This window comes from Sitophilus oryzae, unplaced genomic scaffold (genome assembly GCF_002938485.1).
Source record: "Sitophilus oryzae breed Bouriz unplaced genomic scaffold, Soryzae_2.0 scaffold_1494_pilon_pilon, whole genome shotgun sequence".
Lineage (NCBI taxonomy): Eukaryota > Metazoa > Arthropoda > Insecta > Coleoptera > Curculionidae > Sitophilus > Sitophilus oryzae.
In genome coordinates this window covers 2,411,000-2,427,150 of record NW_022146163.1, presented here as the reverse complement: position 1 = coordinate 2,427,150, position 16,151 = coordinate 2,411,000, and the positions used below count along the sequence as shown (strand labels likewise).

General features: G+C 33.1%; 1 protein-coding gene across 1 annotated transcript in view; it reads left to right on the top strand.

Moving 5' to 3' along the window:
• LOC115877495 (high affinity cGMP-specific 3',5'-cyclic phosphodiesterase 9A) overlaps positions 1-16,151 on the top strand; it is a 543,425-nt gene that overhangs the window by 222,155 nt on the left and 305,119 nt on the right. The gene's annotated exons all lie outside the window — the stretch shown is intronic.

Genomic DNA, 16,151 nt, shown 5'->3' with positions numbered 1-16,151 from the left:
GAATACAGGGTTTCATTGTAATGATGTAAGAATTGGAGAATGATAGATATCTCTAAAACTAGTAAATAAAAAAATTGTGTGTGCACTATGTGCGCATATTTGAATTGCAACTTTGAGTGCAACAAACCAAACCTAACCAATTAAACTAAAGTACTACTATATCTATATCTCTGACTACAACTAACTGCTACTAATCAACAATTTGTTTTGTGTAGTCTCTGACCTGTTTTTGTTTAAATGTTTTGTTCATTATTCATGTTGGGGGTTTATTTTTAAATTAATGTTAATCGTTAGACAACCAGTATTTCTTTTACAAAATCAAAATTGTCACTCTAAATTTTACATAACCAAATTGTCACACTAACTAAATCGCTGTCTTTTTTAGGAAGATATCACTTGTCTTGTCATTATTCAATTCATTATTCGAATTCTTAAAATTTTGATAATAAAAGTCTCCTCTTAAAATAAAATTTTAATATTACAGTTGTTTATCTCCATCATTTACCAGATTAATAATACAGAAATTACAGTTCAATTACAAACAATAATTCATTATTTATAGCGATTTACAGTAATTTTATTAAATTATACGAATATTCTCGTTGACGATTGTGACAGTGCCCTCCAATGAAAATGCGAGTTAGTAACTCTAAATTCTAATTCTGAGCTGGCAAATGAGCTAGATACTTTACCTAGACCGCTATTCAAAAGCTACAAACCTATCGATGAGAATATGCATGAAAATTTACTAGCTAGCACACAACGTTGGTACAATATCAAGTTTATTATATTTTCTTAGCCGCGTATGGCACAGATCTAAAGCCGGCTACAGACGGCATGGCAAGCCATGGTCAGCGTTTCAGAAGACGTTTGTAGAAGCGTTGGTCTTTGCTTGATATTCGCGCACCGACGACCGTACACACTACATGTTTTATCTTTGCCAGTCTTTTCGAGGCAAGTGAAGGCGAACGTTGTACAAGGGTACAAATAACACAATAAATGGAGTTCGACTCCTATGATGGACTCCGACTGTACAGGGTGGGTCAAATTCGACGCTTTTAAATGGAAACACCCTTTTTTATAGGAGATAGACAAAAACTAATATCGGAGTCTGGTGCTCAATTTTTGTCAAAAATATGATAGTGAAAACCGCATATCGATATCTGTTACCGTTTCAGAGTTACGGGGTGTTTTTCAAAAATATGCATTTTTAACAAATCGCTGTAGCTTTTTTGCTATGGAAAATTTTGTATTTTTATGAAAACATTTCCAAAGCACCATTTTACGTAGAATTTAATGGTTTAAGTATAATTTTTTTAAAATTAATAATTTAGGGATTATCAACAGAAAATTTGATTTTTTATATGGGACACCCTGTATATTTTTAATTTATTGAAAAGAATTTAAAATTACCTTTCCAAAAATATAACGCATTTGATATTTTGCTCGATTCCTCTTCGAGATATAGAGAATATAAAAATTCGCCCGCTTTAAATAAGTAGGCTTTGAACGGGGCACCGGCTAGGTAAAAATTCTAGCTGTGAGCATCAATTAAAACGAAAATAATATTTGCTACGAGAGATGCAGAATTTTATAACAATTTAAAATATATTTAACCAACATCAACACATTTAAACTACATATATCTAATAACAATAAAAATAAATAGCAAACCAAGACATGAGATTTTGCTACAGGTGTTCGACATATCGACCGTCTTCTGTTATTGACAGACGGGGCAGTTTTTGAACATTTCTCGCGGAATTCATTAACTCAGTGGGGTGAAAGATACCCTCTCATAACTGCTATGTATTTCTAATTCTTGTCTAGATTATACGGAAGAATAAAGAATGTTTATTCTTCCGCAAATATATCCATAGGATTAGATCCATGGGCACTAAGTCAGGCGGCCTCGACGGCCAACGGCTGGGATCTTGGTTATCTATTCAATTATTCTTGAAATTGGCTCCAAAAATTTGCTAATAACTTCAGCGTTCAGAGGCGGTGCGTCGCGCGTCGTCTTGCTGGAAAAATATGTTTTCGAGTTCCATTAAAGGCATATTATCAATAACGGATCAAAAGCCTACTAGTTAAAAGTGGCGAACTTTTAAAAATTCTGTATTTCGAAGGGGATTATAACAAAATATCAAGTGTGCTATATTTTTGGAAAGGTAATTATTTTAAATTCTTTTCAGTTAACTAAAAGTATAAAGGGTGTCCCAAATAAAAAATCATTTTTTCTGTTGATAACTCTTTAATTATTAATTTAAAAAAAATTATACTTAAACCATTAAATTCTACGTGAAAAGGTGCTTTGGAAATGTTTTCATCGAAATACAAAATTTTCCACAGCAAAAAAGTTACAGCGATTTGTTAAAAATGCACATTTTTGAAAAACACCCCGTAACTCCGAAACGGTAACAGATATTGATGTGCGGTTTTCACCATCATGGTTTTGATGAAAATTGAGCTCCAGACACCGATATTAGTTTTCGTCTATCTCCAATAGAAAAGGGTGTTTCCATTTAAAAGCGTCGAATTTGACCCACCCTGTACATGTAACGGACATTTCATCGGCAATTGCAGCCCATGCATCGGAAGCCAAATTTCTGTTTTTATGGTTAACATGTTGCGGATCCCAAATAATGGAGTACTTTTCATATAAATTAAGAAATTCCATAATGGTTTCATTACACCAGTTTTCTGTCATTTCTGCTTTAAAAAAAACCAAAGTTGACAACAAGAAATATTCAAACGAATTAGAATTTTATTGTCATTTAAACTCAAGCTCTCTTGGACTAACATATGTCGTGTGTACGGCGATCAAGCCCACTGGCGAGTTTCAACAAGTCCCTTTGATGTGTGTGGAAAATACCGCTTCATAGGCGAATCCTGGCCAGCGCCAACCTTGCCTTTGCTTAGCCATATGTTTTGCATACACACGATGCGCCAACGTTGAAACGAGCGGACACTGGCCAAGGCTTGCCATGCCGTCTGTAGCCGGACGAACCCTGGCCAGCGCCAACCTTGGGAATAAATAAAGGGAATAAACGTGGTATGGTCTGTACCACATGGAACAAATTTGAAAAAAATAATACGTTATCTACTATGAATAGAATTGTAGAATGTGTATGTGGGGGGTTAATCACTGCGACCTCTCTTATTGTGTGTTCCCCTTCCTTGAGTTATAACGAGTTACAACTCACCATACAGTTTCAGGCCTTTATCGAAAGGCAGTATCTGAGACGGCTCCACAGAGGCCAGGTCTCTATCTTCGACATTAGCCCTACCAAAGTTTATAGCACGAACGGTTGTCGTTTACACTCAGTGATGATGTGTTCTGGTGTTTCCCCATTTTCCCCACAGAATCTGCGTTCGCCGTTGTTTCTCAGCTTCCATCTACTGAGGTGTTCGTTGAGGAGACAGTGTCCTGTTAGAAACCCCGTGACAATTCTAAGGTTGTTAAAAAAATTTCCTTGATTTAAGGAAAATATTTATTTTTCTCGGTCCTAAGTTCTGAGAATTTTATTTATTTAATTTAAAAATAGATGTAGTTTTTCTTAAGCTCGTTAAAAACGGCTTATTCAAAATTGTTCAAATTTAGCATGTGTATTCATTATACCTAGACCTTTAAAAATCTATTTACGGCTGAGTTGTATTATTAGGGAAACCGTTCAAAATTTGCATAGGAGTTCATATTATGTTTTCAACGGATTCACCACCCGGTATAAAACTTTAAAATACATGAAAATTTTAAGGTGTCCGTTTTTCGTGTCAATGATGTAGTACACTCTCGATTCGATGAGTGTACTACGATTAAATGATTTTATATGTATGTTTCGAAAACGCTATCACCCGAATAAACTTCTACCTATCTAAACGAAAAACAAATATATATCTAAATGGTTATATCGGGCTTTTAACCAAGTAGAGAAAAGAGAAAACCCAAAAGAAAACTCCGATATCCCTCGGCGGCGAGTAAACCCTTGAAGCAGTCGACACGAGTGGCTTTTAGCTTTTTCGAAGATTCAGATATTTCAGCGAATCGGAGGAAAAATACTCGTGCAAATTTTCCTTTGAGATTATCCCCACGTTTTTTTTCTGCGTTGTTGCCGCCGCATTTTCCAGACGTTTTAAGGCATCGCTTAGGCTTATTAAAACACTCAAGAGCTTTAGTGTGATGATAAGAGGAAGTCTGAAGGTGACAAGAATAAAAATATTATGATTGATTTTCTAAAATCAATCATGTGGTAAGCATTTAAAAAAATAGGCTGCTTCATAGCGACAAAAAAATCAGAAATTTGCCGAAAATGGAAACTTATTCTACAGCAGAAATAATAGTATGCTTAATTGCTTCTGATTTATCTAGTCTGGACTTTTTTATGGGGATATGTTAAAGACACTGTTTACAAAACTCAACCAACTACTGTCGACAACATGAGATTAAATATTGTGTCTGCTTTTAGAAGTTTAACTCCACATATGACTCTTAATGTAAACATATTTTTGGAAAAGAAGTAATTTTATGCAGTGAGCAAGAAAGAAACTACTTTGCGCATTTTTTTATCAAGCTAATTTTTGTCCCATACGTTTACATTAATTTTTTTTTTGAAATCCGAAAATGAATTAACTTATAGGGTGTCATTTACAAAAAACACATCATTGATTAATAACATTTTTCCGGGACACCCCAAACTCACAGAACCCCAAACTCATAGAACTCTGTATAGTTTATAAAAAAAAATTATTTCATTTCAATATAAACTACCGTTCTCCTTCCAGTCTCCACGTCGTATGACAGGCGCCACCCTATACAGGGTGTCCCAGGAATAAGTGAAAGTATTTTAACTGGTAGTATAGTTCAACCCCATGAGGTTTTTTTCGCGAAAAGAATCGTGAAAAATTTCTTGATAATATTACAACAGGTATTAGATTAAATTTACAAGAAAGAAAATCCAGAAAAGATCCAGTGGTTGTAAAAATTTTGGCAAAAAATATTTTTTTTTTGGAAATTTTCAAACTAAAATAACTTCGTTATTTTGGACTTATTTGAAAAACGATAAAGAGAAAATATGTTTCTTTTATCGAGATCTACCACCCCTTAAAATACTTGCACTTATTTCTGGGACACCCTGTATAGTATCATATTAAACTCTATCCGTGATACATAATAACCATTTTTTTTAGTGTAACACATTTCGATATCACGCATATTTCGAATTAAAAACTCCGAATTATCGAAACTTGAACACTCTGTATATACAGGGTGAGTTTCCTACGATGTTCTCTATGGGTATCTCGGAAACTACTGGAGATAGAGAGTCGGTTAAATGGGGAAAGAATTGCAGTTTTGTGGGGTCATAAATACGCACCTTTCAGGCTTTTGAAAAAGTTCATGGCTTACTAGATATTTCGAAAAAAACAAATTTCGGCTATTTTAAAAATTGTCCCTAACTCCATTATAAGCTGTTTTAGACAAAAAGTTTTCAGATAAAAGTTGTAGATAATCACATCCTTAATGAGACTGTGCCCTTCGTTTTCTTCTAAAGCCTGTCATTTTTGACATATGACACAAACATATGTTTTTTTTTAAATGGAAACCATAGTTGGCTATGACTTCATGAAAAGCGCCATTTTTTAAGCTTTTAGGCGATATAAGCTACGAGTATAATATGTTTTCTTCGAAAAATTACAGAGTTATAGCCAATTCTTCTCATTTTTAAACAACTTCACTTAGTTAGCCATGGAAACAAGTTTAATCGTCTTTGCTCTCGGAAATGTGAAGCTGTCACATCCAAACTTTGTAAATTAAAATAAGCAAAAATTGTAAAAATTAATTTTTCAAATGCAGAAAAGCGTGTAGGATTATTGGTTCAACTTTTCTTGACCATACATTTTCGAGGATGCGTTAACCGGTGAATGTTACGTTTTTTAGAGAACGGGTTTCAAGTCATGTTAGAAAAGTTACATTTAGTTATAGCCAATTCTGATCTTTCTTGATTAATTTCAATTGGATTGCATGGTATTCTTATTCTATTATGATTTATAAAACTTATAAAAAGTTAGAATATATTACTAAACGGTTCCTTACAATTTACATTACACAAACTAAAACTTAAAAAATAATATCACTGCATACACTTAAGTTATTTTAGAAAATCCGCCATTGTTTTGAGTTGCATCTTTTTAAAACTGAATTACTACCTATTCTCATAGAAGAACCGGTGGACTTAATTAAACTTCTCTCGTACCGCCACTTTAATTCAGAAATTCTTTTGTAAACCTTATTGTTAACCATACCGCATAAAGAAAATCTAAAATGGATAGGTCAGGTGATCGAGGAGGCCCATGCAATTGGTCCACCTCTTTCTATTCCTGAGTTTGCATAATTATAATGTAAATAATTTTTAACATTTCTTTCATTATGAGGGGGGGGGTCGTAATAAAAGTCAAGTTGGGACCACTCTATTGATGCGGGAGTATCTACACGCTTTTCTTCATTTGAAAAATTCATATTTACAATTTTTGTTTATTTTAATTTACAAATTGTGGATGTGACAGCTTCACATTTCTGAGAGCAAAGACGATTAAACTTGTTCTCATGGCTAACTAGGTAAAATTAACATATGTTTGTGTCATATGTCAAAAATGACAGGCTTTAGAAGAAAACGGAGGGCACAATCTCATTAAGGATGTGATTATCTACAACTTTTATCTGAAAACTTTTTGTCTAAAACAGCTTATAATGGAGTTAGGGACAATTTTTAAAATAGCTGAAATTTGTTTTTTTCGAAATATCTAGTAAGCCATGAACTTTTTCAAAAATCTGAAAGGCGCATATTTGTGACCCCACAAAACTGCAATTCTTTCCCCATTTAACCGACTCTCTATCTCCAGTAGTTTCCGAGATACCCATAGAGAACATCGTAGGAAACTCACCCTGTATAGCTTATTAGGCAAGGTCGATGATATTAGACCGCCCATTTCATAAAAAATTTTGGCCATCATGATGACAAAAAAATATAGGTTTATAAATCGACACGTGCGAAACAATTTGATTGACCCAGAAATTAATAATCGCCTATTAATAAAATAGCAGTGTGTTAGACAATTAATCAAACAAATATATCGATCTGTGCCTATTACCGATGACTAAATAAAGAAAAGGAAGTTTCTTACCCTAAACAAGAAACGTTCGATACCTCGCTGGAATAGAAATGGTTCATTTTGTTTTCTGTACGAAAATTCGCGTGAAGGTCGCACACGGGTTGGATATTCTTTTTCAGTGTAAATTATTTCATATTATGTTTCATTTAGTATTATTGTGTTAGTGAAGTGTTTCTGAGATTGCAGCGGATTTTAACAAGGTAAATTTAACAAGATATTTTAAGCTACGGTACCGTAGAGAATGAAGACATTAAATTTCAGTCAGTAAATAACCACATACGCACACATGAATTTTACTACTGTTTTGGTATTAAATAGCCTAGATCATATATACTTACGTGGATGAATCAACGCCCTAAGTTTAGCATTAACAAATATGTCTCCAACATCACGACATGCCATTTTCAAACCTTCTTTATTGCACCTATGAAACATTCAATAGGTTTGTCTTTTTCGAGGACCTTATATATGAAAAAATGTTCTATGTGATGTGAAAGCTCGTTGTGTATGATTATATTGTGTTTATCTTTGAGAATTTTTAGTCTTGACGGATAAGTTGGTTTATATAAAAACCCTAAGCTGCCCCCTCCCAATCTCGGATATTCCTCCACTAGTAGCTCTGCTCAGCAACTTTTAGCTTCGTTTATTTTGTGTCTCTTTTTAAAATACAGTTACAGTATCTGTCTGTTGTTTTAATGCCTGTCCTTACACGATTGTAATGGGTAGGATTAATATTTTCACAAATTATCTGTACTAAAAAAAAATTATTTCTGCATAACTCAAATTATAGTCAATAAAATTGTAAAAATGACAAATTGATATGGTATTTTTCTAATATTGTTATGTATGTTATAGTTTGTCCAACGAGAAGATCCTTGACAGTGATAGATGTGTCTGTCATTTTAATTTCAAAGTAGTTTATTTTATTTTACAAAGAAATAAGTTGGTACAACGGGAACGCATAGCAGGAAATTATTATATTTAAAATTTGACTGACAAGTGATTACTTCAAAATATTGTGAAAAAAACTGTATAAAACTGAAAAAATGTAATCGAGTTATTTCATTTAATAAAAAACGGTATGTATATATAAAAAAGAACTATTTCTCACTTTCAAGCTTTATGAAGCTTCCCGCATTTATGATTATATTTATCAGTATAACTTATGTACAAATACAAATTTGTAATATTCCGCAGGAATAAATAAAACAACATAAATAAAACAAACTATTTTATTATTAATAACATTTACCAAATTTTATGGGTATCTTAAAGGTTGATTAATTAACTTTAATCTTAATTTTTTAAACCAGTACCTTTGGCATTATTTTTCTTGTGCATTACTAAAATCCATTATTTACGTATCGTGTGATGTAGATATTTTACAGCTACTCCAGTTTTTAGTATGTGTTTAGTATGGTCCTTCTACCATATTCGAGATGCACTTATCTACGACGAGATGGTATACGAACTTTAATGATGGTAACTTTATTGGGGTGTATAAGACTTTTTTCCTGAGAAGCGAGTATTAACCATAAACTGTGCTCTGGGTCTGGGTCTACAGTTAATTTTCACTCGATTTTTCCTTCACTTGACTTCAAAAGACACAAAATACACGTCATAACACGAATCAAAATGCATCATCTTCAAAAACGCAGGGTATTTGACAAAACTGACAAAAGTTGACACAAAATTATAACCTCTAATTTGGCAAAACTTTGACAAGCGTCAAAACTAAAGGCGAGTTCATACGCATCGGCGTCCGTTTGTCGTTCATCGTTCCGTCAAACCAATAAAATTGAAATACGATCTGTCATTTTTGAAATAAACCAATAAAACTGGTTAAAAACAACAAGAGACGACGTATGACGGATTTATATTTAAACCCATCCATAGTTAACTTAAAAATTATTAGAAACTTTTTTTAGTAAAATAAATAGATTGGTATGAGATGTCATCTGCTTTTTTTTCTGTCATCGTCTGTCGAAATCTTACCTGAGAAAAAAAAACAGAGTATACATATGTAAAAAAGTGTAATAAATACGACAAATGTAACAATCTGGAAATTTGTTACATTTACTCATATTTGATGAGCACCCACGAGGTTTGATAAAAGTCGGCGCCCCTGTGTGGAAGTTCTAATACCAGGGTCCCCGAATTATCTTTTCATAGGTACGTAAAGTATTCAGTTGTTCTTTTATTTATATTAAACCACATGCATACTTTCTGGTTATATTTCTAAAGAATATTGATAGAAACATCTAATAATTAATGAATATTGTAGCTTCATACGGAGTGGCTAAATGTATTTTTTATATAATTTAATTTTTGTGACAGTATAGATTCAATTTATTGTTCAAATATATGCATTTTACAAATTAAATTTTTAAAATTAATGTTCAAATTTAACGCGTGGACGATAGGTCCTCGACAAGTATAGGTAGAGTAGAAGTACCGCGTGTGCAACAAAAAAGAAAATAAATGGAAGTCTTTGATATATTTGAGACAGTTTCCATAGTTGATTACTTATCCACGTAAGTATATATGATCTAGGTTAACTATAGCTATTTTAATTATATAGTTAAAATAGTAATTTTAATAGTGATTAATTAATTCATAATATTTACAATTTTGTTGCGACTCGATAAAATATTTTTGTTTGGATGTGATAGTTTGACATCTCTGAGAGCAACTTGAACTTGTTTTCATGTGTAACTAAGTGAAATTGTTCAAAAAAGATAAGAATTTGCTATAACTCGTAATTTTTAGAAAAAAACATATGGTTTATATCGCTGAAAAGCTTAAAGAATCACGCTTTTTATGGAGTCATGGCTAACTATGGTTTCCATAACAACGTTAACATATGCTTGTGTCATATGTCAAAATGACAGGGTTTAGAAAAAAAACGGAGAATACAATCTCATTAAGGATGTCATTATCTACAACTTTTATCTGAAAACTTTTCTAAAAATAGATTATAATGGAAGTATGGAGTATTTTTAAAATAGCTCAAGTTATTTTTTTAAATATCTATCGCTTTAAAACTAATTCTTAAATAATTTAAATATGATTTATGAATTACGAACATGTAAATTATATCAAAAAGTTACGAATTAAAAAGCCTTTCCACTAGTGAAATAAAAAAATTATGTTTCTATTTGAAAAAAAAATGATTTATGATTTTTAGTCTCTCAATTCCATGACGCTTTTATAATATGACATTCAAATAATTTAATTTTTGATATAGCATACCAAAATTCTTAAAATTTTACAGAGAATTTAAGTATGTTAGTAAATTGGAGTACCCATTTAAAATAAGAAAGTTACTGTAACTTCGGGAAATGCCGCCAGATTGAAAATATTTTTAATCGCTATTGTGATCTCATTGTGAAACAATGATGTGCAAGAAATCTGCGATATAGATATTCTAGTTCTCTAGAAACTTCTAATGCACACTAATCCTGGGACACCCTGTATATTCTCGCCAGAAGCAAAAAAACATAAAGAACAAAGAAAAAATCTATTTAAAATATCTAAATTAACTAATTCAAGAATACACTTTAGTTTTTTTTATTTATATCTTATTTTCTTAGTAAAACACTGTTCTGTACTGGTTACCAAGCCCAATCTTATTCTAATCCGATGGAAATTTAATCAACTCCACTCGAAATTAAAATAATTGTTTACCCGATTTAACGCCTCTTCACACTGACCGTCGTCCATGTTTTACGCAGTCCAACATGGCGACCTCGACTCCTTTTAGCCCTCAGCAGCCCGGGAATCGTCTCCCAATTTGGAAATAGTCGGACAAAGCCACTTGATTACGTGGGCACTAATTTAGATTGGAGAGCATGTACGCAGATCGAGTTCATCGAAGGAACTATGTAGCCTGAGGGGGGATAAGGTCGAAAACAACGCGAATAGTGGGTGTAAGAAAATACTGTACTCTGTTTTACGGCTCAGGGAGGATTTCGACAGACGATAGCAGAACAAAGGCAAATGACGTCCTTATATCTATCCATTTATTTCACTACAAAAAAGTTCTAATGTTTTTTAAGTTAACTATGGATGGGGTTATATATTTCATATCAATTAAACTTTTAGTTACGTAATCTATTTTTAAATTAATTGTTGCCAACCATGGACATATTCGGCGCCGTGCTGACTAACTTGAATTTAAATTTCGCGCTGGGGATTCAGGTGGTAGCTCTGCTATAAAAAATGTTAAAAGTTGCCGTATCTATTTATGTATTTCAATAAATAATATTTTCTTGCCTTTAACTGTGTATTTTTTCTAATTTCGAAAAATAGAAAGTAGAGAAAAAATAAAAAAATAAAAAGTAAAAAGAAAATTGTTTTGCTTGTCGTAAAGGGGGGAACCAACCTCCCACAACCGGTTTCTGGGCCTACCCTTCATCAGGTGGGTTGTCCAGGGGCCGGTTCTCACCGATACGGCAAGCAAAACTCCTTCTATATTCTATATCAACAGACGATGTCGTAAAGTACGTAGTATAAAAAAATACACAGCTAAAGGCAAGAAAATATTATTTATTAATATACACTAAAGCTGTAAGAATTTTTTTCATTTCATATATATTTGAGCGGGCCGAAAAACGCTCTTTACCATCTTTTGACGGAAGATGCACTAATATCTCACCGACACTTTACCACGGACATCGTCTGTTGATATAGAAAGAGTTTTGCTTGCCGTATCGGTGAGAACCAGCCCCTTGGACAACCCACCTGATGAAGGGTAGGCCCAGAAACCGGTTGTTGGAGTGGAGCTTGGTTCCCCCTTTTACGACAGGCAAAACAATTTTATTTTTACTTTTTATTTTTTTCTCTACTTTCTATTTTTCGAAATTAGAAAAAATACACAGCTAAAGGCTAGAAAATATTATTTATTAATATACACTAAAGCTGTAAGAATTTTGTTCATTTCATTTATGTATTTCCTGACATTGTCATTCGTTTTGACACTTCAGTTTTGTTTTACATAAGTTTTTGGTTTAACTAAATAGTGTTGTGATACTTTAAGCTTGAAAAAATTTGCTAGCAGACTTTGCAGTTGAACATTGTTCTTTTTAAAACCTCTTTTAGTGCGAAGTGTACAAGATAGCTTAATAGCTGTTAAAACTCATCGCAACTTTATTAGAATATTTTGAACTAGAAAACGGTAGTAATGGCCCTTTATGTCCCTTAAGTGCTGTTAAGAGGGTGAGTTTTGTTGATGTATATAAATTCGCCATGGGCCTTGTTTTTATTACATGTTGATGAGAGTAACGGAACGATAAACAAGGCACGGACGTAGATTCGTACAATGTGTCTAAGAACAACAAATATTTAACGTCGAGGTTGACTCGGTATTCTTTTTATCGAATAATTTATAAGCAAACTTTCTTTAGTTTGGGACGTTTAAGTGAAGAATTTTGGAGTAAAATTCCTCAATAAGAGTAAAGTTGTTTGGTAATATTTATTCACTTGTCGAAGGAGGCATTTTACAACACCTGAAAATCAGTGCATATAAAGAAAGTAAAAAAAAAATATCGCCGGGAGGCACGTATAGCCGCCCATACTAAAATATGTTAATAAAAAGTTTTTTTAATTCAGTTCAGGCAGTTCTTTTAGTTTCAAAGTAAAGGAATTTTTCCAATTTTTTTTTATCTCAAAAACTGCGACTTTGACTGATTTTGAGGTTATTACAAATTTTGTTTCAAATATTATTCATAATCTTAAATTGAAAATCGCCTTTCGCTAGTTACTGTAATTTTGAAGTTACGATTTTTTTAAATTTTTAACCCCCTTTCATACCCCCTTCCCAACCATCCACCCCGAGGGGTGTCTTACTATTGGAATTACATGTACATTTTCTTGGCAGTCGCTGGCAGTCATTGGCAGTCTTATGGCAGTCGCCTATAATAATTACATGGCAGGCATAGGCAGTCTTCTTCGTAGTCATTGGCAGTCGCTTGACAGTGAAAGCTAATTTTGGCAGTACGTGTACATTTTTTACCAGAGTGAGACACCCCTCGCTCCACCCCCACCAAAAAGTAATGGCCAGATTCTCGGGTGCCAGAGTATTTTTGTGCCAAATTTGGTTAAAATCGGTTTAGCGGTTTTTGAATTATCGTGTTACAGACGGACAGACAAACAGAAGACCATGAAAATATTTTGTATTTAGGTCATTTATGACCCAAATAACTCATTTTGAGTGAAATTACAAAAACTTTTTTTTTGCCGATCTTAATAGCCTACCATACCTATTGGTATGGTCGGCTAATAAAGGCACTGTTTTAAAACGGCGAGTAAGTGCATCGCATCGAGCATCGCATCGAGATGCCCCACTATCCACTATGTTTGTACCCTTAGATTGACGATCTGATACGCAAAATGTTTTGTTGATCGTATTAACTTACCGTATTTTTAGCCTACCATACCTATGGTATAAAAACGTATGGTCTTAAGATATTAAGATCGGCAAAAAAAAAGTGTTTTAATTTCACTCAAAATGAGTTATTTGGGTCATAAATGACCTAAATACAAAATATTTTCATGGTGTCTGTCTGTCTGTCCGTCTGTAACACGATAACTCAAAAACCGCTAAACCGATTTTAACCAAATTTGGCACAAAAATACTGTGGCACCCGAGAATCTGGCCATTACTTTTTGGTGGGGGTGGAGGGTTGGGAAGGGGGTATGAAAGGGGGTTAAAAATTTTAAAAAATCGTAACTCCAAAATTACAGTAACTAGCGAAACGCGGTTTTCAATTTAAGATTAGGAATAATATTTACAACAAAATTTGTAATAACCTCAAAATCAGTCAAAGTCGCAGTTTTTGAGATAAAAAAAATTGGAAAAATTCCTTTACTTTGAAACTAAAAGAACTGCCTGAACTGAATTAAAAAAACTTTTTATTAACATATTTTAGTATGGGCGGCTATACGTGCCTCCCGGTGCCAATTTTTTATTTTCTTTTGTAACAAATTTTATAAAAATATGTATTTATAAAAAGAACATAATATTACTTTCTTAGACACACTGTATATCAACGTATTTTAATCAAACAGTTTAGAAATACTTTAAGTTCTCCTGCGGTACGTTACAACGTTCTTTTCGCAACACGAAACCCCCTTCAAACTTGTTGCAACTTTTTCCGATAACTCAAAGAATTCATGTTTAATTCATGGCAGAAAATCTTGACACGTCACGAGAAAATAACGGTTGAACAGAAATATAAATATTTCAGCCTTTTTCAGTTTTTTTCATAAATAAAATAGGTATTTTATTTTTTTGTATATGATATTATTTTAGAATAAATATCTACCTATGCCTTTTAAAATAATAAATATTTAATTAGAACAATATTATTATTTCCCAACTCAGTTCCAAATGTAAACTGAGTTGGGAAAGAATAATATTTTAGCTAAACGACAATTGAATGTCATATATTTATAAAAATCTAAGAATCTAAGTATTCAATGTTGTATAGTTTTTTATTTTTATCTGTTTTCTGACAGCGCTTTCAGATGGAGCGGACCGTCCGCGCGGATGTTTTTTCAAGATAGCTCATCCGGACGGAGCATACGCGACCCATGTGAAATTGTTCATTTAAACTCATGGAATTCGCGGACGGTACGCGCGGACGCTCCGCTCCATCTGAAAGCGCTGTGAGTGTACTATTATTACTTCAGAGCTAAAAATAGGTTAAACAAGTGTAGGTACATATTATACGAAACTCTAGAACTCTCGTTAGCTATAAGTCCTTAATCAAACGGTGATAAAAAGCAAACACATAAATTCCAGTTAAACTGTTTGAACTCGATCCTACCATATACAAACAGAGGCACAGCATACACATATACGCAGGCACTGCCAATAGGCCCTGTCCATTCGCAATTTATTTTTACCGATGACAGTTCTCTGACTACAAGTGTTCGACTTTTTTACCGTCTTCTTTGCGTTTCAACCTATATCAAATTTTTTTATAGATTATTTTATAAAAGTAATTCGGATTTATCTATACAGAGTGTCCCATAATAAGTGCAAGTATTTTAGGGGGTGGTAGATCTGGTCAAAAGAAACACATTTTCTCTTTAACATTTTTAAAATAAATTAAAAATAACCCAGTTATTTAACTTTGAAAAAAATCATCCGGAAATCCGCAATTACCCGGATCTTAGCTTCTTTGCCGCCCCCTGTTGACACATCGACTAGAAAGACATAAAAACCACTTGCAAGGTTACACACCTCTCAAGAGGTTTTGTAAAGAAGCGTAATTTTTTTAAATGGGTGATCGCCAGTAGCCCTACTTCCCACATTCCACAAAATAATTTAGAAGATTAAAAGAAAAAAAACTTACGGAACATTAAAAAAGGATATCCCTATAGCAGGTCGATATAATTGCCATTTACCACTTTCAAAACCGCACTTAACAGTACATTTAATAACACTTACTTTAATGAAATTTCTTGACAACACTATTCTTAAATGCCTTTCCTTAATTGTTCAAAACGACGGCCTCTATTTCCAACACATGCTATCGTTCTTCTGACTTCTGAGCAGGGAATTTTTAACGATTTGAAGCATTTCTTCGATCATCCTAATATTGCTAATAGCATATGCTTTTTTTATGTCAGAGCTGGAATAACCTTAGATATTTTTTTTAACTTAGTTGGCCCTCGTATTGAAAGAAAAAATACAACATTTAGGAAGCGTATTTCGGTTAAAGAAAGAGTTAAAGAAAGATTGGCCATAACATTAAAATTCCTTGCAACTGGAAACTCACATACCAGTTTAGGTTATTTATTCAAAGTTTCCAAGCAAAGCATTTCAAAAATAATACACGACGTATTCTAAAATATAAAGTTCTCAAAGATCAGATTAAGATAAGTAGGCTGTATAAATATAGAGTTATATTTTATTAAAGGTATATTTAATATTGTAGGTGCCCGGTGGCGTAGAGGTACAGGATCTCGTCTACCAA